The following is a 27,614-nucleotide window of genomic DNA, read 5'->3' as shown; positions in this document are numbered from 1 at the left end:
GTGCGTCTATGTGTAAGATTTACCATGTCCTCTACTGACATATTTTTTTATCCTGCTGTTAATAACAGATGACTTGACTAGGTAACCATAATATGGGAGCTGTATCCAACCATTTATTTCTATCTTTTACCTATTAATTTATTCTCAATTTTTAACCTAGATAATGCTCTGTGACTTTAGTCATATTTTTTCCTCTCCCAAAGTATATATTCTTTGTCATGATCAGTTATGTGATTTTTATTCGTACCGAATTTATTAAAATATGTATCAAAAACTGCATAATTGTCAGTGCTCACCTTTCCACTTAAAAATATAATACGTCTGAAGGAGCTGTGAATCTCAGTTTAGAATTATAATAAATGATTTGGAAAATGAGAGTTAAGAGCAGAAAAGGTAAAATTTAATTTGTTTAAATCTTAATTAAACCTTTATCTTTCTTCAAATATCACTCATAGTTTCCTGACTTTTTTCTCCCTTTAATTGTAAAAATTTCTTGGCATTTAAAGATTTTTTTGTAGATCTATAGGAGACTGGGGTGATCTGACTTTAAAAGTGTGAATGCCAAATGAATAGCAATTAACACAATACTTTTCTCAGGAAGGCAGGAAAGGGAGAAATATTCGAAATGCCTTATGATTTGATTTGAGTTTAAGTAAAGTTTTGTTTTTTAATTGGATAGTACTTGTAATTTTTAATAAAGTGATTTTTTATCTTTATAAAAGTGTCTTGAAAATAAGGATTTTTCAAAAATTATATCGTGTAAGCGTCTTTATTTGGTTTATAATTTAAATAATTATGTATATATTTATTGTTTTCTTGTGTGTATATTATGCTCCCAGTTGTTTCTGAATATTATGTATAGAAGTGGTCAGGGAGCAACTAAGAGCAATGACATGCATTTATTATATTTAGCAAAAATTCAGTTATCTCACATGTGCCCATGGTGAACAGAATAAAAGTGGTCCTTGTTCTCATGGAGCAATAGTTACAGTCTAGTAGTAGAAAACAGGACATAAACAAATATGTGAAAAGCAAGGAAAGCAAGCACAAAAAATGACAGAATGAGAGAAGTCGTAAGACAACTGTGATCTCCGAGGTGCTCTGCTAGGGAATAAATGGGGAGACTGTTTGCCTAAAGTCATTGGGAAAGACTTACCTTAGCGGGTGATATTTAAGCTGAGTTTGGGGAAGGAGGCAAAGGAGCCAGCCATAAGAAAGCCAGAAAGAACTTTCTCAAAACAGAGAACCACACACACAGATGCCCAAAGACCAGAGAGCACTGTTGGTGTTCTGGGATCCAGAGAAGTCTGTGTAGCTAGAGCTGTACTGTCCTATGAAGAAGCTACGAGCCACAAGCCACATGCGGCTTTCTGGAGTGGAGGTAGTCTGTAGGTGTAAAATACACACCAGCTTGGAGGAAGGACTTAGTACTACGAAAAGAATGTGAAGTATCTTAAGAATTTTATGGTGATTTCATACTGATACCATGGTATGTTTCGTTCAATAAAATATACTCAATTTTACTTTTTTTCAACTTTGAAAAAGTTTGGCTACTAGAAAATTTAAAGTTATATTGGTGGCTCCCATTACATTACTGCTGGACATCGCCTGGCTGGAGCGTAATGAATGAGCAAAGGACTAAATGATGCGAGATAAGGCTGGTCAGATGCACTGGAGCCAGTTGATGCAGAGCCTTCCAAACCATAGAAAGGAATTCAGACTTTAGTCTTAAGTGAAATAGAAACTATTATGAGTTTTTAGCCAAGAGATTTACCTTTTACAAAGAGCATTGGCTGCAGTGTGGAAAATGTGTTGGAGGAGGGCCAGTTAGGAAGTGAATACAGTAATACACACACACACACACGCACACACACAGCTAAACCAGTTATCACAACAGTTGTCAGACAGATTTACATTAAAAATAGTCTCTGTAATCACCAGTGAGTTTCTCAGTCTTATTTGACAGAATTTCCTAGGCTATAGTTTTACATATGTAAGAATTCTCTTCCATATTTGTGAAATATTAAAATTCTTACAAAATTAAATCTCTCACTCTCCCAGAACACTGTAATTCATGGAAGTTTAACACGACTTTAAAATCATTTATAGCTTTAAAGATTCCGAAGCGTTTTGACAAACCTACATTTCATAATATTTTGTGGTTTGAGTAATTGATGATTTATTGGAAGCTACTGACAATCTCAGATCCCATAGGCCTACATGTACATTTCTCAGAAGGCCTTGTATCCCAGATTTAAGAAACCTCCTCATACAGTCCAGCCTGTAATCTTCCCAACTATTCTCTGCAGTAGGACTCCTTCTTCCTCTTTTGTAAATGAAGAAACTGAGACTTAAAGTAATTAAATGCAAGCTGCCAAGGTTAATACTGGTAGCAAATGACAGTCTCTAGGCTAAAACTCAGATCTTGGACATATGTCTTGTGATTTCTGCTTATCTAGTTACTCCTTTTATTTAGTATGTATGTGGTTGTCTGTCTGCATGAATGTGAGTTACATTTTCCATTTGTTTTATTTGGATCAGAAGCTATATTTGCAATACCATCATTTAATGTGTATGAAATTGGAATAATTATTACCCTTTGGGTTTTTATTGTTACTTATACTACTGAGTGATGGCAAAAGGTTTTGGATTTATTTTGTAGTACTGATAAAATACAAGGCAGGTGAGTATAGGTTTTTGCTTTTACTTCAGAGGGAAAAATAAAATTTGCTCTAAAATACTTGAACTTGTTGAGTACTTAAGAGTATAGCAGACACAGTGTTAGGTGCTTTCATTTTTTTTTACAACCCTGTTAAATAGTTAATATTATACCTAGAATCTCAGAAATGTTGCTACCTGAACCTAAGATTCAAAGCCTGGCCACCTGACTTTAAGGCTGGTTCTCTTGGCTTCAGTGTGCTGTCCACTTTTTAAAGGTATCTTTGAAACGAAATATCTTCACAAAATGCCTGTTGTATATCGTTTGCAGTTGACAACAATGTTTTTCACTGTAAAAAGCAAAGTTCATTTGAAGTTCCAGTGAAAATTTCTATTTTTAAAAAATTGTTTCTTGAGTGAAATTAAAGTTGATCCATGTCATCACTCAGAAGGCTGATCCTTTTCAGTAAGCTAATAGTTTTATTTTCCCTAGTTAAATGAAAATAATAAAAAAGTTAGATAGCACTCAAGAAAACTCTCTGTATAGCATAAAAATCTTGCAATTTGCATGTAATCCCAGCATTCTGGGAGGCTGAGGTAGGCGGATCACTTGAGGTCAGGTGTTTGAGACCAGCCTGGTCAACATGGCGAAACCTTGTCTCTACTAAAAATACAAAAATTAGCCAGGAGTAGTGGTGCACCCCTGTAATCCCAGCTACTTGAGAGTCTAAGGCACAAGAATCACTTGAACTCAGGAGGCGGAGGTTGCAGTGAGCTGAGATCGTACCACTGCACTCCAGCCTGGGCGATAGAGCAAGACTCAGTCTGTGCCCCCACCGCTCCCCCCAAAAAAATCTTACAATTTGCCTTTAATGGATGGTTTTATAAACAATAGGATAGAGGAATCAATAGGCTTATTGTGACTAAGCAGTGTCATATGATTGAAAGTACCAAGGCGTAGTAAAATATATAAATACATGATCTAACTGTAGATGTCAGAATGTGTCAGGAATTGGAAATACCAGATACTTGGTACATGGTATTATACAGAAAATTGTTTAAGATACTTGAGTATCAAAACATTTTCAAAGTAGTACTACTTACTTTAGTTTCCACTATAGTGCTTGATTTTGGAAGGATAGACTTTGCCTAATTAATATAAGATTATATTAAAATAATTATATAAATCATGATCAATACTACAGATATAAGTAATACAAAGAAGGAAAAAGGTGAATTAACATTTCTTGAGGACCTCCTGTGTTGGATTGGTTTGTTGTATATACACTGTCATTTTTTTTTTTTTTTGAGACATATCTCTCTCTGTTGCCCAGGCTGGAGTACAGTGGCATGATCTCATCTCACTGCAGCCTCAACTTCCTGGGATCAAGCAATCCTCCCGTGTCAGCCTCCCAAGAAGCTGGGACCACAGGCACATGTCACCACACCTAGCTATTTTTTTATTTTTATTTTTTTAGAGATGGGGTCTCACTGTGTTGCCCAGGCTGACGTTGTCATCTTTCGTTTTCACAACTGCTCCATTAAATACATTGTTATGCATGTTAAACTGAGGCTCAGACACATTTAACCTGGGGTTACATAGCAAATGGTTGAGCCCCAGTGTTAACTGTTTTTAAGGCTCATGGTATCTTTTGGATATGAATATAGAAGGGATTTTTGTATAAATGAAGATCTTTCAGAAGTGAACTGTGGAAAATCCGACTCGTACATTTAAATTGTTGAGGTTGACAATTTGTGGATTGGAGTGGTCTCTAGTCCTCTGAGTAACCAACACAGTAAAATAGTTTATGAAGTCAAGTATAGGAAGCTTCTTAGCCCTGATTTTTTTTTTTTGTCATTACTGGTTTCAGTTTTAGTTGGTTATGTGTGATCATCTTTTATCTCCAGACTCACCACTGATAACACAAAGGTATACCTACATAGCCATGCAAAATACAAGGTTTCCCTTTGCAATTGTAGAAGTGCCTTTCATGTCAACATTTTTTTGATAATTAAAAACAGATTATTGAACAGATATTTTAAGGTTTAACCATTTTTATCCCTTCTCAGTCATAAGTTTGCTGAGATTTGACAAGTATCAGCTGTCCAATGACCATTTTTTATTATATAGTTAAAAGTAGAGATGCAAGGTAAATTTTTATTTAGTTGTTCTGATATTTAGATTTTAATGTTTGTATGTGTATGTCTTAATCTTACCATTTATTCTTCCACTTTGCTAGTTATGCAGGACTCTGCTTAACCCTTTTATTCGGAACATATGGGACAGCCAGTTCTACTTCATAATGTTTATGTTATTGAATAACATTTTTGGAAGAAATGTATTGCCAAATTTAGAGACTTTTTTTTAGTGCACTGTAGATGTTTTCAGCATATTGAAAGAATATTTTTTCTTCCACTTGTGTCACTTCCTAGGAGTATTCCTACAGTATACGTATTTTTGGGGGGCAGTGAGCGGGAGGACATCTTACTTGGTAAATCAGTTTTGCTAATTATTTTGTAGCAAACCCATCTTTATAATTAGACTTTTTGGGGGGTGAGGGGAATAGTTTAAGTTTTTTATTTTAAAAGCTTGAATAGCATTCTCTTATGTAAACGGAATGTAGACACTTAACTGTTTTCATCAATGTGTTATAAACTACAAAACTCACTCAGACTGAATTGGTAAGTTACATTGTTTAAATGATATCCTTGCTTCTGTGGTTTATTTCAGATGTAGACTCTGCAGGGGTTGGTGGCTCACGCCGATAATCCCAGCACTTTGGGAGGCCTGGTGGGGGGATCACTTGAGTCCAGGAGTTCAAGACCAACCTGGGCAACATTTCGAGACCCCGTCTCTATAAATAAATAAATAAATAAACATGTGAAATCAGCCAAGCATGGTGGCATGCAACTGTAGTCCCGTCTATTCCGGAGGCTGAGGTGGGGGGATTGCTTGAGCCCAGGAGTTTCAGGCTGCAGTGAGTCATGGTCACACCACCACACTCTGGCCTGGGCAACAGAGTGGGACCTGTCTGAAAGCACACAAAACAAAACAAGACTGACTTTCTTTAGGCTATGTATAATATTTAGAATAGAGGAGAAGACGTTGGTCAGAGAAAGGGGAAAAAGAAAAAAGATTAAAGGAAATCAGCTTTTTAATTCTGGATGAGGTTTCTTGCCATCTCAGATGTAAATAGACAATATTTTTAGTCATCTTCCAGTTTAATATTAGGAAGTCTTTTGACAAATATTTGTCATATGCCTGGGTGTTAATAATATTGTGGGGAAAATGAATGGAACGGTGACCCTGTTTCCTTTCATTTCTTCCTTTCTATACAAGAGTATTTTATTCCATTTGCTTTTTGAAAATTTGACATTATTTATGCAAATAATTTTATTTCCTTTTTATGGCCATGATAATCTCTAAAACTCAATGGCAAAAATTCTGGAGTGACACTTAACAAGTCTCCCTTTTTGAGGGTAATAGGGGAGGGGAAATAAGGCATCCTATTCTGTCAGGAGTGGAAATGCATGCTTCTGCCGGAAAGGAACATCAGTCCCACAAGATAGAGCAGAGGAAGAAAGGCAGAGTCATCACGTTCAGCTGAACTAACAACATTCTCAAAAAGGCCTTTAAAATAAGGAGGTAAAATAACTAAAGCCCAGGAAAATGCAGTAGAATCTCAAAAGAGGATCTTGTTGAGCTTTCTGTTTTTAAATGAATAGAGTGAGGCACAAAGGGAAAATAACACATAGAACATTTTTTTCTTCTTCATTATCTCATAGCCCCAGAGTTCCAAAGGTTGGTTTGCATGGACAGATTCAGAGTAGTCCCACAGAGCCCAGGTCCTGTTAATAAGAAGAGGCACATTACGTGATATACACAAAGAAAGTAAGTGAGAAGTAGTTAGAACTACAGCAGTGGAATCTTTGCCTCTTTTTCTTAGCCGTCACACCATGGAATAATTGTTCCTGACTCCTTCCTTTAGGCAATTGTTGTCAAGACATTTTGGGCCAGGGCTGTAATCTAGGACCAGGAGCCATCAGAGTTTATTTAAGAAGAAGTAGAGACATGTGGAAACCTAATAGTTGACAGCAGCAAATGAAACAAGAGAAGCACGTAGAGCCCTTAGGTACAACTGGCCTTACCTGACCTAGAGTAACCCTTCTTCCCACTCAACTTCACTTATGAACTTTGCAGGCAGTGTGATGGCTACTTATTATTAGATGCTATGTCCATTTATTATTATAAATACGGGCATATGATGCTAGAAATGATAGAAGTTAGCTGTATCAGGGTCCTTTTATCTAATATTTTGCCATCTAGCCCTCTGAGGAAGAACCATCTGGTCTTTGTTTGCTGGCCAACCTCAATATAACCATCCACCCAGTCTTTGCATTAGAGTTTCACTTTAGGAATTCATTTTCCATGTCCGTTCACACATATAGCTTGAACACCAGCATCTCTTTTAAGATTTCATTTCCTCTTGGCTGTTTCTTACTGTTGCCCTCTGGCTCTTACCTTCTTCTAGTTAATAGTCGTAGTACCTAAATTGTGTATTGGGTAAAGATATTCCCTCTACACTGCCTTTTTACATTCTTTAATTGTCATCCTTACTCAAGTCTCTTCAACCTTGCTCAAGGCTCATCATCTGGGGCTTGGACAGCCCTAGTCTGACCCAAACTTGGGCATTAGTATTTGCATTGCTTAAAAGTAACCCACCCCGGCCCTCCCTAGTACACAGTTCCCAGCATAAGGAATATGGTGGCATTATGTCAGTATCTGAATGCCAGCAATGTTCATGAGTAAGACAGGTAGAAATACATTCAAACTTGAGGAATAAAAGATGGAGAAAAGAAGAAAGTAAACCATGTAGGAGGAGGGGTGGAGGGAGGCAGGAAGAGAGAATTGTTGAGAGGGAAAAAATACATGCTCACCTTCTGGAGCGACTCTTAAGCTAGTGGCGCTAGAATCGTGACTGAACCCACTTGATGGATGCACATCTGATTCTAGAGTATTCTAGAGTATTAGGAAATACTCTCCCACTTAATAGTCTAGATTTATTGTCATATTTACAAATTTACAAAGTAGGAGAAGTGGGGAAAATGGGCAAGGAAATAAGCTACCTATTCTCTTTCATGTTTCTTTTTTATCATGATTAATAAGACCAGTATTTTAGTTTCATTTTCATGTGAAAAGAATAACAAGTTTTTGTTTCTTTTCTAGTGGCCCTAGTCTAAATGAATTGTTCTTTTTGAATATGAAACGTCTTTCTTGACATCCAAAAATTTCAGGCTCCCCTCCTCCTCACCTCCACACACACATAGACTATATATGTTCACGTATATTCCATAACTTTGGAGTCAGGGAAACTGCGTGGCTAATATGAACATAAAGATGTGTCTACTTTTAATTTTAATAGAATAGAGGGAACATGATAAAGCAAATTAAACCATAAAGTTCTTCAACATCAGTAAGTTTCACACAGCTGCAGGGATAACTTGAGGAAAGGACATGTTCAGCCAGATGGCCTGTGCTGGCCTCCTTCCCATTCCTGCAAAAGATATGTTATTCACTCCCAGGGTAGCTCAGGGAAGGAGCTGATTATGGAATTAAAACAACCAGTGTCCAATTAACCCCTGTTTTGGTCAATGTTTCCTACACAGTTTGGATAATTGGCATACTTTAGTTTCATCAAGGGAGGCAGTTGGTTTATTGGTTAGTGCAGGCCCCTCGGAATAAGAAATATGAAATTCTGTTGTTGGTTCTGCCCTTACAAACTGTAAGTATGACCTTGGACATCTTATTTATCTCTGTGCTATTAACTTTCCCCATATGAAATTCAGAGCCACATGTTGCTCTTTGACCATACGTGAGGTAAAGGCACCATAGGAAAAGTGAGAAAAAAGAGCGTTTGCAGAGTTCTTCAGGACCATGGATTAAAATGTGCAGTTTGTCTTACATAATGTTACTGCAGTGTCTTAGGGGTGGTGTGATTACAGGAACAGAAGCCCCTCAACAAAGCTCAGGAGGACTTGTTAGAGGCATGCAGCAAACTCTTCAGGAACCCGGTGACAGGAGTACTTTGCCCCTCCTGAAGCTGGAAAGCCATTCGTTCAGCACCTCCCTGCTGTCCCTTCCCTCTCCTCTCCTCGTTTTGCCTCCCTCATCTCTGCTTCTCTCTATGTGCTTACTTCAATCTTTTCTCTCAGAATACTGACTCCTCTAGGCACTAATCTGAAATGTGGCCTCATGAAGTCCACTCCACAATGAAGCTTTCTGTCTCTCTCTGAATTCCAGATGTCAAGAGAGGAAATGATTGGTCCATTAGTTAGGTTCCCAGTGTTGTTCCATTCTCCTGAGGTCTGTGGTTTGGGAACCGGTTCTTAAGAAAAAGGTTTAGGTAAGGAAGAAATTATATGCATCTTTTGTATATGAAATTACTTTTTGCTTTAAGTAAACCTGTCACACAAAATTATAAGTGAAAGAATTAATTACCTAGATTATTAAATTATTTTACAGATCCAAATGCTTTTTCTTTTTAGTTTTTCAGGATATATATAATCTATCTATATTATCTATCTATCTATCTATCTATCTATCTATCTATCTGTCTATCTATCTAAAGACAAAAGACAATCCTAACCCTCAAGGAGCTCTATTTATATAGGGTGACTAGTAAGTCAAAAAAAATTTTGTTTGAGAAAATTCTCTGGGCTGAAGCTTTGTCTGTGAATAATAAAACAATTAACATTCATTGAGTGCTTAGAAAATGTGAGATACTATACTAAGTGTTTTACATGTACCTTTTATTTAATACAACAGTTTTATAAGGTAGATACTGTTATTATTCCTCTTTTACAGCTGAAAAAACTGAGCCTCAAAACAGTTAAGTAAATCGACCAAAGTGATCCACTACTGAATAGCAGAGTCAGGAATCCAGAGACTGTTCTTTTCACCACAATGCTTTGTGGCCTTCCTAATAAAAGCAAGAGACTGACAGTGGCAGAGACAAGATTTTAGAGTGGGAAAAGTAATCCAGAATTCTCAAGAGTGCTGCATAAATTTTGCTTTACGAAAAGTTTTCAAATCCACATTTGTTACAGTCTGTGGCAATTGAATATGATACGAAAGACTATGTTCCAGAGGACCTTGATGTGGTTTTGGATCAGGCACTTACTGGAAAATTAACCAACCACTCAGTTGTTCTGAGCTTTAGTGCCCTGGTAACATGGGAATGAGGATAAATAATGTATTAACCAACCCCATGAGGAGAATCAAAGACAACTCTATCCTAGTATTTCATTTGAGGAAGGGTGAGTATGGCTTAAAGCCCTGTGACAAAGCAGGGCTTTTAAAATGTATAATACACTTTGTAGGAAGCAACGGTCAGTGGCAAGAGCTCCCAGGAGGTTTTATACACTGTTTTGGCCAGTCAAGAATTTGTGAAGAATTGCATCTCTGCAGCACCCACCACAGACTGGCCTCAGGATCATTTGTCTTCCTTTGTTTGCCCTTTGCTAAGCCCCTGTCAACAATGGGTTTTAACTGTCTTATCTTGGCCTTAACAAGGTGATAGACCTGGTCAGTGGAACCTGGCAGCAGTTTTCTAATGGTTGAAAGGTAACTGATGGATTAGCCTTGTTTTCTGTGTCCCCAAAAAGACCAATAGTCAGACTAAAACTCAACAGATTATAGCTCAGTGCAAGGCAGAATTTCATACTGTTGGAGTTATGCAAGGAACTCTTACTGAGCGGCGACTCTGCGGCTAGGCTCTGTGAGCATTACCACATTTGTTCAGCACAGGGGCTCTATGAAACAGGCATTAGTGCTTTTGCACATTTAATAATGATAAACTTTCCAGAGTAGCCAACTTTCCCAAGATCAAAGAGTTGGTAAGTGGTAGAGCCAGAAGAAGTTGAACCCAGAGCCATCTGTCTTGGAAGACAGTTCATGGTCACTAGAGGTTTTTAGAAATAAACTAGATAACCAGAGGTAGCAAATGGGTTATAAAGGGGATTAAGCATCAGATAGGATGATTGATTAGGCAGATGACTTTTCAACTGCCTCCCAACCTTTAAATTATGATTCTGTCATGTTTGGAGAATTACTTTACATGCCATGCTATTATGAAAACAATAGCCAGTGGCAAGATTATTAGAGAAAAATAGATTTCACCTCATAAAAATTAGCTGCTCTTCCAATTGGATACAAGTTCTTTAAATTTGTGTAATCTGGTATTATGAAGGATAAGATGTTTGTAAGTTTAGTTTAAGTCATTAGTTCAAATGAATAAAATATATGCCAAAAATCTCCGTTTTTCTAATTATAGACAAGGAAATTTGATTTGATGTATCATATATTTAAAGCAAATACCTAAACAATTGCCTAAATAAAAGAGTGTCTTACTATGCATTTTAGAACACTGGGTTTCTAAATCTTATCCATTCACAGCAAAGTGAGATCTTTTCTGGACCCACATGACTTTTTAGCCTTCTCAGACCTGAGAAATGTTATTAAGGTTTAATACTATGCCACAAGGCAAGAGTGGATCTGAAGTTCTTTGAAAGAGGTCAGAGGAGTGATTTTCTTGATTTTATGTTTCTGCTAATGGCAGCATGCTAATGTGGTAAAAAGTCGAAAGCCATGGCAATGACATGTGGAGTCATCTTGCATCGGTATTCAAGACTTACTTGGGTAATGGTTGTTTTTGTTGAATTGGTTTTTAGTTTTTCAGGTTCCAGTTATTTAAAAGGGAATTTCACTACTTTTACGTATCATAATTAATCACTTTATGTTAAGATACTGTTTTTATTTAGCCATATTCATTGAACATTCATACTTGAAGCTCTTCAACAAATACAGATTGAAATTAAAAAGATCATTCCAAGAATAACTTTGACCAATTTGATTTAATCTTTATCACACATTTAAAGGGCTCAAATTCTTTGGCATACAATTATTATCTGCTTCAATGATTGATTTTTAAAATGGGCACAGAGAAATAGTTTCTTAATTGTGGTTGATACTGTAAAAAAAATCAATAAATAAAAAGGCTTTCTTGCATAAAGGCTTACTTTGCCTATTTCATTTTAACCGTTTTTTTTAAAATGAATGGTTTTAGAGACTAAATCTTTTGATGTGATACTTCGTTTCTTAATATCTCCATCAAAAGAAAATGTAACAAAGTAGTATTTTAATGTTAACTGGGTTTTCATCTTTATCTAGGGGAGGTAATTTGAAAAGGAAAAATGATGAAAAGCTTGATGGAACTGGTATTTTGAAGCGTATACTCATTCTTGATATAACCTAAATCCATACCAGATCTTACTAACCTTGACATGGGAAACAGCAACTAAAGGAAACCAAATTAGTATGATCAGTTCTTTATAAACAAGTGGTAAAATAAAGATATCTTACAAAAACTTTAAAACACTCTAAAAATATGTATATTTTTAAAATGCTTTTCCAGGCATGGTGGCTCACGCTGGTAATTCCAGCACTTTGGGGGGCAGAGGCGGGTAGATCACTTGAGGTCAGGAGTTCAGAACCAGTCTGGGCAACATAGCGAAACCCCGTGTCTACTAAAAATACAAAAATTAGCCGAGCATGGTGGCGCAGGCCTGTAGTCCCAGCTACTTGGGAAGCTGAGGCAGGAGAATTGCTTGAACCCAGGAGGCAGAGGTTACAATGAGCCGAGATCACACCACTGCACTCCAGCCTGAGTGGCAGAGGGGAGACTCTGTCTCATAGATAGATAGATAGATAGATAGATAGATAGATAGATAGCTTAAATCTTCTGGGTTTTCTACCATAATATTAGTCACGCATGTTTTCTAAACTCACAGACCTCTCTGTAGGATAAAATACTTTATTATTCTTTAATTTTGTGCCTTTTTTGTTAATTTATATTCCAGGGAAAAAGATATATTGGATCTGAAACCATCATTTTAAATAACATTGTCATATCATTTTAATTCTCCTGTTCCCATAGAATTATGACAGCCCACTCCTTATTTTGCAGACCAAGGCTCCAAAAGGTTTACTTGCTGTTTACAGCATGTTCTACTAGGAATGCTGCCTCTGCTAGGTGTTAAGATGTAAAGATGAAAAAGACATAATTCTTGCCCATAAGGAGTTTATACTCTCATGGGGAGCCAGGCCTTAACAAACCAAAACACAGGCATACCTCAGAGATATTGCAGGTTCAGTTCCAGACGCTGCATGAAATGAATACCTCAGTAAAGCAAGCACATTTTTTTTGTTTTTCAGTCCATATAAAAGTTATGTTTACACTATACTATAGTCTGTTAAGTGTGCCATAGCATTATGTAAAAATAATGTGCATACCTTAAAAATACCTTACAGCTAAAAAAATACTAACGATCCTCTGAACCTTCAGAGAGCTGTAATCTTTCTTCTGGTGGAGACCTTGGCTCCATGTTGATGGCTGCTGAACAATCGGGGTGGCTGCTGAAGGCTGGGGTCTCTGTAATGATTTCTTAAAATAAGGCAACAATGAAGTTCGCCATGTTGACTGACGTCCTTTCATGGAATATTTGTAGCATGTGTTGCTGTTTGATGATAGCATTTTACCCACAGGAGAACTTCTTTCAAAAAGAGAGTCAGTCCTCTCAAACCTGCCACTGCTTTATCTACTAAGTTGATATTTACAGAATATTCTAAATCCTTTGTCGTTTTTTCAACAGTGTTCACAGCCTCTTCACCAGGAGTAGATTCCATCTCAAGAAACTGCTTTCTTTACACATGTGTAAGAAGCAACTCCTCAGGCTGGGTGTAGTGGCTCACGCCTGTAATCCCTGCACTTTGGGAGGCTGATGTGGGAGGATCACTTGAGCTCAGGAGTTTAAAAAAAAAAAACAGCAGCAACTCCTCATTCATTTATGTTTTATTATGAGGTTACAGAAATTTACCCACATCTTTAGGCTCACTTCTAGTTCTTTTGCTTTTTCTACCACATCTGCAGTTGCTTCTTCCACCGAAGTCTTGAATTCCTCAAAGTCATCCATGAAGTTGCAAATGTTGATATTTGACCTCCCTTCATGAATCATGAATGTTTGACATCTAGAATGGTGAATCCTTTTCAGAAGCTTTTCAGTTGACTTTGCCCAGATCCAATCAGAGGAATCACTTTTGATGACAGCTAAAGCCTTAGAAAATGTTTTTCCAATAAGATATGAAGTCAAAATTACTCTTTGATCCATGAGCTGCAGAATGGCTGTTGTGTTAGCAGGTGTAAAAACAACATTAATCTCCTTATACGACTGCATCAGAGCTCTTAGTGTACAGGTACATGGCCTGTAATATTTTGAAAGGAATCTTTGTTTTTGTCCACTAGGTCCCAACAGTGGGCTTAAAATATTCAGCAAATCATGGTGTAAACGGATGTTCTTTCCTCCAGGCTTTGTTGTTCCATTTATGTAGCAAAGGCAGAGTAGATTTATCGTCATTTTTAAGGGTTTAGGATTTTTGGAATGGTATATGAGCATTGGCTTCAACCTCAAGTTCCAGCTTCATCAGCCTTTACCAAGAGAGTCAGTCTTTCCTTTGAAGCTTTGAAGCCAGATATTGACCTCTCTCTAGCTGTGAAATTTCTAGATGGCATCTTCTTCCAATTTAAGGCTGTTTTGTCTCCATTGAAAATCTGTTTAGTGTAACCACCTTCATCATTTATTTCACTCAGCTAGATCTTCTGGCTTTTCTTGCTGAGCTTTTCTGTCAGCATTTGCTGCTTCCCTTTGCAGTGTTTTATTGTTTTCTCCCTTAAATCGTATGAACCACCTCTGCCGCTTCCTCACCTCTCTCAGTCTTCATAGAATTGACGAGAGTTAGGGCCTTGCTCTGGGTTAGGCTTTGGTTTAAGGGAATGTTATAGCTGGTTTGATCTTAAATCCTGACCACAAAAACTTTCTGTATGTCAGCAAAAAGGTTGTTTTGTTTTCTTATCATTCACGTGTTCACTGGAGTGACGTTTTTAATTTCCTACAATAATTGTGTTTTTTTTTTTTGCATTTGCAATTTGGTTAACTGGTGCAAGAGGCTGAGCTTTTGGCCTGTCTTGGCTTTCAATATCCTTCCTCACTAAGCTTAATCATTTCTAGCTTTTGATTTAAAGTGTGAGACATGCAAAACACACAGAGGCCATTGTAGGGTTATTCATTGATCTAATTTCAGTATTGTTGTGTCTCAGGCAATAAAAAGGACTGAGGAGAGGGAGAGAGATGGGAACAGCTAAGTGGCGGAGCAATCAGAACATACATATTTATTAAGTATGTTGTGATATGGGCACAGTTCATGGAACCACAAAACAATTATAATAGTAACACCAAAGATCACACATCGCCATAGCAGATAGAATAATAATGAAAAAGCTTGAAATATTGTGAGAAATACCTAAATGAGACCTAGAGCTACAGTGGGCACATGCTGTTGGAAAAGTGGTACTAATAGACTTCCTCGACAGGATTGCCACAAATCCTCAGATTGTAAAAAAAAAAAAAAAAAAAAAAAAAAACACACAATAACTGCAAAGTACAATGAAGCAAAGCACAATAAAATGATGTGTGACTGTACAGTTTTTGTAAGCAAGATGATTGAAAGATCTACTGAGTGCTGTGGAGTCACAGAGAGGAAAAACGACCCTCAGGCTATGGAGTTCAGTGAAGGCTGCCTAAAGAGAAGATGAGTTGTCAGCTGAGACTTACAGAATGAAAGAGATGTCCTAGTTGTTTAGCTTGACTGTAAACCAATGGGGCTTATTACAGGATTCTCTATGCATTTTTAAGTCTGATGTATTTTTCCTCAAAAGATGAGGATGGTAAGGATGATATAGGGGGACGGGCACTAAGCAGAAGGTTCTTTATTCTTCTTACTGCCCTGTTTCTCCCCTGCTGTCTTATTTATAACCTCTTGTTTAATGACAAGAATTTCTATAGAACAAATTGTATATTTTATATAAATGTGATAATTGAAAGCAAGGTGAAGACCAAAACACAAAGCAAAATATAAACAGTGGGAAATTCCGATGTAAAGATTTAAGTAATTTAAGAGTTGAATGAACTAGGACCGGGCACCATGGCTCATGCCTGTAATCTCAACACTTTGGGAGGCCAAGGCAGGAGGATCTCTTGAGCCCAGGAGCTTGAGACCACCCTGGGCAATACGGTAAAACCCGTCCCTACAAAAATCAAAAATTAGTCAGGCATGGTGGTGTGTGCCTGTGGTCCCAGCTGCTCAGGATGCTGAGGTAGGAGGATCGCTTGATCCTGGGGAGGCGGAGGTTGTGCTGAGCCGAGATCGCGTTGCTGCATTCCAACCTGGGTGACAGAGAAAGACTCTGTCTCAAAAAAAAAAAAAAAAAAAAAAAGTCAAATGAACTACTAAATAGTGAAGAGATCAATATAGTATATATGTGCCATTCCACACATCATCATTCTATCTCGACAAAAAGCAACAGAAAAATGATGATTTTCATTAAAGATTTTAGTTTTCAGTGTTAAAGTGAGTTAATTTTATTAAATGATACTAATAGTAGGAAGTAAGTAGTTGTTTTTAATGTTCTTTATTGTTAAGAGAAAAGTTGTTCTGAAATATTTTTGGTCCAATAATTGAAATCAAAAAAGCCCTGACCCATGTTCCCTAGACCGCTAATCTGCCTCTGTCTCCTCAGCATACCGGAGTCATCCTCTAAAGCCTCCTGACTCTCCCCAACCTGGATCTGTATCTGACTATGAGTGGCAGGTGCCATGCCAAGGAGCATGTGTCACTATCCCTGCTGCACAGACAGAATGTGCCCTAAACGTGGCCAAGAGCAGAACTGGTTCTCAGATTAGCATTTTCTGGCTATTGTTCCTGAGATTGGTACTTCAAACACTTGGTTTTATGGATAGATGGGCAAATAAGAGATCAGGGTAAAGCACGCACCGCAATTTCTTCAATAAAAATAAAACCATTTAAAGTAAGTAAGTAGCCTGCTGATGGTGTGCTAGTAGCTTCATTTTCCGAGTTGACAGGCATACTTTAATGTTACCTGTGAAAATTTAAAGACACAGAACTTCTGCAGGTACATTGTGCATATAGTATTTTTGGTTTTGATTCCTTAATCCTGTAGGATGGGACCTAGTCAGATTTATTGACTCCTCTTTACAGGTATCACCACCATGTCTGGGTGCTCGTGGATTGTGTCTGTAGTGATATTTCTCTTCCACAGCTTGACTGGAAACTTCTCTCTAGATATCTTTGTGTTTTGGGCCTGTAGTGACTAGAGTGATGTCATATATGTCATTTCAATAGTATTTAATTTGATAATTTGACATAATTTTTCTTTCTTACTTTTTGAAAAACTAGCAATCTTTCTAGGATAGTAAATTTTGGGTTATTTTCATGCAAAGGTATTTAATTTATCAAAAATATGAAAAACCACTAATGGAGAACATTTACATGTACATATAGCATAAGTAATTTGCAAATTGTATAAAGCTACAGCAGGTGGTACTTGGTTTAGCAAGGAAAGCTTTTATAGTGTAAATTTACCCCAACAGCTTTATGCATCCTTCAAAATGATTTCTTGACCAGAATGCTTCAGTAAGAACGTCGATCACATAACTCTTGGTTTCATAAATGTAACTTAAAATAAATTTAACATCTTGTTTAAACAGCTAAAACAAAAGGCATGATTTTGTTAGATAATTGCATATTATGTATATATTTATTTATTTTATTTATTTTTATTTATTTATTTTTTTGATATGGAGTCTCACTCTGTCACCCAGCTGGAATGCAATGGTGCGATCTTGGCTCACTGCAACCTCCGCCTCCCAGGTTCAGCCTCCTGAGTAGCTGGGATTACAGGCTCATGCCACTGTGTCCAGCTAATTTTTGTATTTTTAGTAGAGAAAGGATTTCACCATGTTGGCCAGGCTGGTCTTGAACTCCTCCCGCCTCAGCCTCCCAGAGTGCTGGGATTACAGGTTAAGCCACCACATCTGGCCTGCACTAATATATTTAATAATATATTCCTTTAAGAATCACTTTTTTTTGTCATTGTTGATAACTGAAGTTTCTTTTGATCCTTGTGATTTGAAAATTGTTGTGGAAGACTACGGCTACATTATGAAACTTCTTTTGTTGAAGCAGTGACTTAGAAGGTAAATCTGTGTTTTTGGGAACAAGTGACTCAAGACATTGCAGAACATACTACTAATTTCAGTTTCAGATGATGGGTCAAAAGCTTGGAACTGTGAGAGAGCATTATCTATTCAGGGAACTGCAAGTTAAGTTAATTTTAAAATTGTCACATGGCAATGATCAGTTATAACAAGCAAACAAATAAAAGTGCAAGCATATATATACATGCACACAAACACATAAAAATTCACAATTCTGGCCGGGTGCAGTGGCTCACGCTTGTAATCCCAGCAGTTTGGGAGGCCAAGGCAGGTGGATCACGAGGTCAGGAGTTCAAGACAAGCCTGGCCAAGAAGGTAAAACCCCATCTCTACTGAAAAAAAACACATCCTGGTTTCTTCTCTTATTCTTGATCCAATACAATATATTTAACAGAACATACTTTATAATAAGATGTGCATGAAGATCTTGACTTCAAAAATGGGGAACATTTTTTAAACAGAGTTTACTCTGTGGGTAAGTGCAGAGTGTCTAAGTGTACTAAAAACCCTAGGAGCTTTGATCAAAAGCCAGCTGGCTACATCAGTTCTGTTGGTAATCTTTCTTGCTGTTCTGTGACCTTGACCTTGTGCTTGTGTCTGTATGACAAATCTATTTTAGGGATGGGGAAACCATAGTTGAGTTTAATAGGATTGATGCTCCCATCTCAAAGGATATCCCTGTGTATATACCATAAACACTCAAGCAATTCCAGAAGAAGAAAGATCCATTTTCCATTACATTTCTTATTTTGATAGAGATTGGAAAATATTATGCTCTTGAAAACTGATAGAAAGCACCAGTTACTCCAAAGAGCTGTTGAGAAAGGTGAGAAGCAAATGCTCCCTGTTAATTTTCTATTTACACTCTTTTCTTATACTTATGTGCTGCCAAAATAATTTGTTAATGATTATTTTGTGTTCATTAAGAAAAACTATTGTTTCTTTGATAACTGTAGAAGGTAGTGAATAGACATTAGTACTAATCATAAATAGGTATGTACTGGCTGTCATATAATAATTTTCTGGAGCTTTAAAAATTGTAGGTAAAATTAACTTTATTTAACAATTTTCCAGTGTCAGTATTTTCAAGACAGACTGCAGCACAGCATCCAGAAATGTATTGTATTTTTGAAATAGAAATTGTTTGGCAGTTTAGCTCTTTCTCTAGCTCCTTTGTCTAGATCTTTGATTTTTAACTTAAAATCTCCAACTTTTTCATCTTAATTTTGTCTAAAAATTAAATGTTTTCAAGATTAACTATAGAGGCAGTATAAAATGAATAGCAAATTTATTGAATCCGATTCATACACCTAGGCCTTCTGAGGAGAATTCAGAACAAAGAAGCCCTTCTTTATTTTGCCGTATCAATTATGGGGCATTTCTTTCTGTCACCAGAACAGTTATTTCATCTGTCTCTTGTATTTGTGTCATCAAAGATCCTAAATCTTTGTGATTATCCTCCATTTTATTCAGTATATAGCTGTTATGAGATAAGCAAAAGTTGCAATTTGAATATAAGCTCATATTTAGCTTTTAAATAAATATCTGTTTGCAATTCTGTGACCCTACAGAAGAAAGTTGTGAACATAGATAACTTTTAGGGCATTAGGTGGGTTGGGTGTGTGGCTATTTCCAAACCATTTCCTTCCCCCAGAATTTATTGAAAAGACAATAAAACATATTGGTCGGGGCTATTTCCACAACTTTATGACAGCATATCATCTTTCTCGTTAAAATGCTTGTCATTTTCATCAGCTATAATTTGACAAATTACTTGGAATCATAGGAAAAAAATTTTAGATTTAGAGAGGTCCTCATATACATGTGTCCTTGCGTTGAATGCTTGAGTTAGTCAAGCAGGAGTGTCTCCTACTGAGTGTTTTTTAGTTGGGAATGTGAATGACACTATTTTACTCCTATGGAAGCAGCTGACAAGCAAGTTAAAGCCGATGGACCTAGAAGTTCGGAGCAAATTTGGCCTTGGGCCAAAAAATTAAGTCCTTCAGGTTGCAGTGGAGAGCAGCCTGGGCAGCTGTTTTTGTCACCGGTGTCTCTGGCATTCATGCCACCTGTCTCTGAGGAGTATCTGCACCTAAAATGAGAACCCCCGGGAGAGAGCAAGAACTCCTCAGTTCTCATTTCAAATGTTGAGGCCCTCAGTTGAGCAAAATGTATTTAGATAATTATTTTTGGCACCTGTTAAATTGTACGACCACACATCTACCTTTTCATAAAGATAATACTTCAAAGAAAATTATTATCTTGGAATTCAGATTCCCTTAAAAGACATATATTAATTTTGATCCATTTTTTTCAAGTAATTAGAAATATATTTTAAGAAATGAAACTTCAAGCATATTCTTTTATTGTCTTATTATTCCCTGCTGTGAAATGTCAACACTTGAAAGTTTCTTTTATTCCTTTTTAAATGTTTTTTTCCAATGACTTTTTATCTTTTAGTTTATAATAGAGGATTCACAGTTGTCTTCTTAAATGAAACTTCGGGACCCATACCTAAAATGTTACTTTTCCTTTCTTTTTATGTGAAATTATGTGTTGGGTTTTACGTATTTTAACTTTTCACTGGCCCTTGGTTTGGAAAGCTACTTTCATCCCTTTGGATAAAATGTTTGGAGTTACATCCCTCTGGTAAATTGTTTTTGGCTTACTGTTTCACATTCAGCTTTTAAAACTTCCTTTCAAAGCCTTGTTTTGGAGAACAACGAGAGTTCTCTGAATACCTGGATCTGTATTTTTTTTAAATAAAAGAGTCAATAATTAGGACTTTGGAATCTTCTTAGTATGTACTTAGATATTTTTCTTCTAATATTTAATGAAACATATTAATGTTTTTCTTGCCATTTGTATAAAAATACCCCTGAAATTATCCACAGTGGAATATAGATAATATTATTGTCCTTTAGGAGTTATTCTTGAATGACATAATTAAGTAGCCCTTTGATTACTTATGCATTTTGAGGAACCAGGCAAAGCCAAGTGTCCTAATGGTCAAAGCTGCATTGTAGAAATCCTTTTCAATTCAGTACTCAAATAGGTATTACTTGATATTGCAGAACAAATTGGGGGAGATCTCGTGGAAACAATTGGAAGTCATGAGGTAGTCCTTAAATATAATTTAAATGGCATACCAAGTGAACTCGTAGATGTTTAATCATTTAAATGTGTTTTTAATGGAGTATTTAATTCCAAGTAAGATACTGAATCCTTAAAAACAGCTGGAGAAAGACCATTGTCATTATTTCTCTATTCTCAACCAAAAATAGTCCTACATGTAAGAATTCTGCCAGATGCATTCTTCATTTATCTAAGTAAAATCTTATCACTTGGATTTTATCATTTTAAAGTGTGTAGAAGTTCAGCAAGGTTTCCCTTTGTTTAATAAACCATTTCCAAATAGAAAATGTAAAACATACTGCAATGAAGATAGTTTAACTATTTTAGAGAATCAATATAGCACCCATTTGTGAACTGTTAGTATGCACAGTATTTACTACTGTCTTTTATTTAAAAAGCTCTAAAAAAATTACCTATCACTTAGTTCCGTACTTTTCAGATACTTATAAAAAAAAGGTAAATGTAGCTCTTTTTAAACTATACTGTGTAATTCAAGCATTTTATTAGATATTGCATTAAACTAGTTTGTGTTGAAACTTAGATCTTTCCCCAAATCAGTCTACGCATATGGTGAAGATTCCATGGAATTTTTTCATGGTTTCATTTGATTTTATTACTTTCTAAAATAATTCTTTTTCACCGTAATAATTTTTTCCACCACATGATGTAGATCAGTAAAATCTTAACTTTATAAACTTTAAAGGATTTTTATGCTTATAAACAATTTTAAATTAATAAAAAGATTCTGTTTATAATTTTAACATTGTTAAGTAGTTGGACATGAATTTTATTATCATGAAATGCATTAACCTTTGGTATACTATCAGGGTTCTTTGGACTCAGTTTTAGTTTTCAAATGCTTTTTTAAAAAATATATTAAAAAATGTGGTAGGAAGGATAATAGCACATTTTTTTTTAAGTTTTAATGAATGTGTCCTTAATAGACTCAAACATAGTATCTTACTATTACTATGTGTGTCCATTGGAACCTTTTAGAAGTCAAAAGTACATATGGAATCTTAGTAATCTAATTTTTTCTGTGTCTTTAAGTATTTTGGCATTTTACCATTTTGGCAATGAATTCATTATTAATTCCCAACTGTCCTTTAAAAAAAAAAAAAGGCTAAAATAATGAAAGTGCCTAGAAGGATGATGCAATACTAAAACAAATCATCACTGTTGCACCATCATTCTATTCCTCCCCTCCCCTCCCCTCTCTGTCTTTCTTTCTCTCTCCCTCCCTCCCTCCCTTCCTTCCTTCCTTCCTTCCTTCCTTCCTTCCTTCCTTCCTTTTTTTTTTAAGAAACAGTGTCTTGTTCTGTCACACAGGCTAGAATGTGGTGTACAGTAACTCAGTCATAGCTCACTGTAACCTCAAACTCCTGGGCTCAAGTGATCCTCCCACCTCAGCCTTCCAAAGTGCTAGGATTACAGGCTACCCACTATACCCAGCCCCATCTTCAGTTTTCTTAGAGCCCATTATACTACATTATCTTTCAAGAATGTAAAAAAATAAAAATAAAAAATCTGGAGACACTGTCTCTATAGTCTTTCCCTTTTGTTTTAAGTTTTTATTAAAAGTTGATGATTCAGTATTTTTCCATCTATAATGTCAAAGAGGAAAGTTGACATATGAAGATATTTCACTTAGATAAACCAGAAGATGAATGGAAAAAAACCGATGGTAATACTTTACACGTGAATGATTGTGGTGCTATTGATTATATAAGCAATACCACTAACTGTTGTCTTCAGATACATCCTAGATGAATGTTTCCTTCCTTCCGTCCATCCGTCCTTCCTGTTCCTTCTTTCCACAGGGTCTTGCTCTGTCACCCAGGCTAAAGTGCACAGGTGCTATCATGGCTTACTGCAGCCTTGACTTCCCCAGACTCAGGTGATTCTCCCACCTCAGCCTCCCAAATAGCTGAAACTGCAGGCTCATAACATCACACTCAGCTATTTTTTTTTTTTTTTTTTTTGAGACGGAATCTGGCTCTGTCACCCAAGCTGGAGTGCAGTGGCACAATCTCAGCTCACTGCAAGCTCCGCCTCCCGGGTTCACGCCATTCTCCTGCCTCAGCCTCTCCGAGTAGCTGGGACTACAGGCGCCCGCCACCACGCCCGGCTAATTTTTTTGTATTTTTAGTAGAGACGGGGTTTCACTGTGATCTCGATCTCCTGACCTCGTGATCCGCCCTCCTCGGCCTCCCAAAGTGCTGGGATTACAAGCGTGAGCCACCACGCCTGGCCAGCTATTTTTTTTTAATGTTTTTGTAAAGACGGGGTCTCGCCATGTTGCCCAGGCTGGTCTCGAACTCCTGGGCTCAAGCAGTCATCTTGCCTCAGCCTCTGAAAGTGCTGAAGTTACAGGCATGAGCCACTGCGCCCAGCCCCTAGGTGAATTTTCTCAAACACAGGAATCAATGAGTAACAATATAGTTCAAAAATACAGTTCTCAGGACAAAAAGTAAGTATAGTATTTTCATCCAGTTAGTTATTCATTAGGAAAGACTGCATTGCTAGGTATTCAATACTCAGTGTTTTGTGGCAAAAACTTCAATGGCTCTGTTTTCCTCAAAGGGTGTATGACAGTATTCTTTCATCTTTTATGATTTTTGGAACACCAAATTTATTTGAAACTGTTCATAAGTGGACAAATACTTAAAGTGGGTGTTTGATAAAGGAGATTGTAAAGAAAGAGATGATACAGAAATGAAGTAATTGATTGGATTGATCATTGTAATTGCTGTTAATCTAAAAATGAAATATATTGGGCAATTACGAAACAGAAATTGCTGTCATCTTTTCAACATCATTATGAGCTATTAAAATTATCAAAAGTAACACATTTTGAATTCTTCAAGTACAAAAAGAAGACCCAAGAGTCCTTTTAAATACATACTTGAAATCTGGAATCAGTATTTATAAATATTTCCAGGTTCGTCCATGAACCTGTTGATGAGCTGTCAGTTTCAAAGCGCCTTGTCCTTTTCAGATGTATACTCCTTCAAAACCAGGAAAACAGGGAATGAAGAATTGAGTTACAGTGTTACGTTTAAATTCTTATGAAAAAAAAATCAGTGAAGTTGTTTTATATCATTTCTTTATTCTTATTGTGTAAATTATTCATGAATTAACTTAAATATTAATAAAATCTCTTTTGGACCCAGATGATAAATGGTGATGACTGTTTTTCTTGGTGTACTGAGGGTTAGAATGAATTTACTAAAATTGTAAAAGAGCCAGGTGTGGTGGTTCACGCCTGTAATCCCAGCACTTTGAGAGGCCAAGGCGGGAGGATCACTTGAGGCTAAGAGTTCAAGATGAGCCTTGGCAACATAGTGAGATCCCCATCTCCACAGGGAAAAAAAAAAAAAAAAAAATCAGCTCTGTGTGGTGGCACACACCTGTATTCCCAGCTGCTTGGGAGACTGAGGTGGGAGAATCACTTGAGTCCAGGAGGCTGAGGCTGCAGTAAGCTGTGATCTCACCACTGCAGTCCAACCTGGGCAATAGAGTGAGAACTTGTCTCAAAAAAAAAAAAAAAAATTATGCGAGCTGATTTTCACTGAAGACGGTAATACTGAAATCAAAATTTAGCACTTCTTGGTATCCTAAATGTTATACTAAATTTTTTGTTTAAATTAACCATTTTTTCCTCAAAATTTTATGGAACCACTCTATAAAAATGACAGCCAAGTTGAAACAAACATCACTCAGTTAGCTTTTATTCTATTATTGTATGGGCTTTACTTTTTTCTTGTGTATATATGCATTTTTAGTGTTCATAATAGAAATGTTTCTTCACCTTACAGGTCATATCTACCAACCTAATATTTAAAGACAGGCTAGTAATATAATCTACCTAGTTTCTAAACTAAGTTTTTCCTTCTGACACCTCATGAGAGTTGCAGAATTTATGATGCCTTTATTTGTTCTTAGTATTTTTTCCCATTTTTTTTCTTTTTCTGTCCCCTTAGTATTTTTACTTCCTTTGGTTCTTCTCATCCACCATAGGCCAAATTCTAGAAAAGTTCTGTTTTCTTAACTTAGAAGTTATTTAACAAGTATATACCATACAAGCAAAGTCTCTCCCTTACTGTGATGAAAATGTTTAATATCTTTAAGTAGACACATGCACAAGCTCTAAGGAAATCACCATCAAAATTAAGAAAATAACAAGCCAGTGGATTCAATATTTTATAAACAATTCCAGTTTCAAAATATACATTAATTGCAATTCTCTGAAGCAAGGGTTCCCAACCCCCAGGCCAAGCCTGTTAGGAACTGGGCCACACAGCAGGCGGTGAGCAGTGGGCCAGCAAGCATTACTGGCCTGAGCTCCGCCTCCTGACACATCGGTGGCAGCATTAGATTCTCATAGAAGTGCGAACCCTATTGTAAACTGCACACGTGAGGGATCTAGGTTGCCCACTGTTTGTAAGAATCTAATGCCTGATGATCTGAGGTGGAACATTTTCATCTTGAAACCATCTCCACCCCGCTACTCCATGGAAAAATTATCTTCCATGAAACCAATCCCTGGTGCCAAAAAGGTTGGGGACCGCTGCTCTAAAGAAACCTTATTATTAAATGTGTGTTGACATTTAGGTATTTGTAACTAAATATACTCAAGTATACACCTGGCAACATTCTTAAGTTATATTTCTATAAAACCAGGCAAGAGAACTATGCGTTGGAATTTCATGAATAAGGTGGTTGTCTTTCACTAAAAGAAAATGAGTTAAGCTAATATTGAATAACTTAAAATAACGTTTTAACCTTAAAACGTCTGTTTATTAGGTAGTGGTCATATTTTACCTTATTCCCTAAATCCATAGGTCCCAACAAGCTGTACTATTTAGTATCGTGCCTCATTTTCTTTTTTTCCTATATTTCTCAATTATATTCTATACTATAGAAATGAAAAGGCAAAGCTTGGGAAAGGTGAGAAGGATTGTTAGTGATTTCTCCCTCTCTAGTTGTTTAAGAGATAGAAAAGGCAGATATCTAAAGAAATTTGGCTCACTCTGCTCCCTGAAGAGCTTTCAATAGAAGGAGGTAAGTGCATTCAGGCCTTAAGGGGTGTAAGAATTCCTGCTTTCCTAGGATAGACACTTCATTTTCTGCTAGAACAGTGGTAGGTGTTGCTGCTGTGTCACCTGAGGCAGCCTCTCCAAGTGACCGCAATCTTTGATTTACAGATTTATCTCATTTAAAAAACAGGTCTCCATAAGAAAATCCTTTTTCTCCACTGCTTCATGTAATTGGTACGTTTTATAGGATTTTTTTCAAAGAAATTAACGAAAAATAACCACCTTAACTTAGAATATTTTGGAAGCAATTATTCATCTTCCTTTTAAATCTATTCTAAATGTGTTACTGGTCCACTTCTCTAGAAGAAAGTGTGACAGCTTAGTGCATACACATAGTGACTTTTATCCATACTATGGTAACCACATTTTCTGAACTAAAAATGTTTGTTTTATAATTTTCATTTAAAAATCTTAATCTTTAGAAGATTTTTCAAATCACATTTAATTTTTTAATTTTTTTGTGCTTGGTGATATAACAGTCATGTGAAAATGTGAAAAGAAATAGCATGGGGAGAAGAGATTTTTATTATTAGACATATTCTAGAAACTTAAAGGTGGACGTTCACCTTGCCTGGTTCTCTAGATGTTGTCTATCACATCCCTTTTTAAAAATGAACATAATTCACCAATCCTAAGACAGATCCCGAAGCAGATTGGGAGTTCAGTAAGAATGTATTGTATTGATTTAAATGAAATAAACAATTGAATATTTAGAATGACCTTTGCCTCGTCATTCCTTTAAGTGATGAACTACAGTGTGTGGTTTCAAATTTGTGATTTGAATTATTTTAGTATCTCGTCTATATATTTTTTGAGAGTGAGAGAATGTGCGTGTTTGAATGTCAAAATCCCTTCCTTCCTACTGGGAATTTGGTCATTGAATAACTTAATGTATCCCAAGATTCAGTTATCTGTTGACTGTGTTGCACTGTAATAATTATAATTAGCACAGTCCTCAGACCCAAGGAGCTTAATAAAATTATTTGTATATGTCATTTTTGTTTTGAAGTTAAAAATCGTTTTCATATTTAAGAAATTATTTTCAACCTGAGAAAGCTGATTGCCAAAAAATGGATAATTAAGAGATGATTATTCTTAATATCTGTCATCTACTTTCTCTGTGAAGATAGGAAATAAATGGTAGAAAGGTAAATAAATGGTAAAATACAGTGTTAGAGCTCCTTTACAAGGAAACTGGTAATTCCTTTTTAAATCAACTTCCAAATCTGCTTTGTAAATTCAGAAATGTGTAAATTCAGTCTTTTTAAAGCAATGAATAATACTTTGCAAATTATATCAAGCACAGTAAAAAGTAGAATAGCAATAACAGGAGTAATATGAACTCAAAGATGCTCCTTATTTCATTCTTACTCTTAAATAAAGTATATTTTATGGCTGTTTACAAACCACTTTTCAAATGACTGGTATGATTTTGACTTTCTTGATTCTACCCAAGAACAAAAAGGTTGGCAGTGGTATGGAAAGAAATACAGTGGATTTGCATATCCCATTAAATGGTTGTTAAATGTCTTA

At 36.3% G+C, this 27,614-nt stretch overlaps 1 protein-coding gene across 3 annotated transcripts in view; it reads left to right on the top strand.

The window, feature by feature from the left end:
* Positions 1-27,614, top strand: part of NRIP1 (nuclear receptor interacting protein 1) — a 105,241-nt gene that overhangs the window by 68,241 nt on the left and 9,386 nt on the right. The window contains exon 1 of one of the 3 annotated variants that reach the window (XM_030806101.1): positions 18,595-18,673. The exons of the other annotated variants lie outside the window; for them this stretch is intronic. The gene's annotated coding sequence lies outside the window, so the exon portion shown is untranslated. Of the gene's footprint in view, positions 1-18,594; positions 18,674-27,614 lie in introns of those variants that run through there. 3 annotated transcript variants of the gene reach the window in all.

The sequence above is a fragment of the Nomascus leucogenys genome, chromosome 25, assembly GCF_006542625.1.
Source record: "Nomascus leucogenys isolate Asia chromosome 25, Asia_NLE_v1, whole genome shotgun sequence".
Lineage (NCBI taxonomy): Eukaryota > Metazoa > Chordata > Mammalia > Primates > Hylobatidae > Nomascus > Nomascus leucogenys.
Note: the sequence above shows the minus strand (reverse complement) of the source record. Positions and strands in the feature narration are given on the sequence as shown.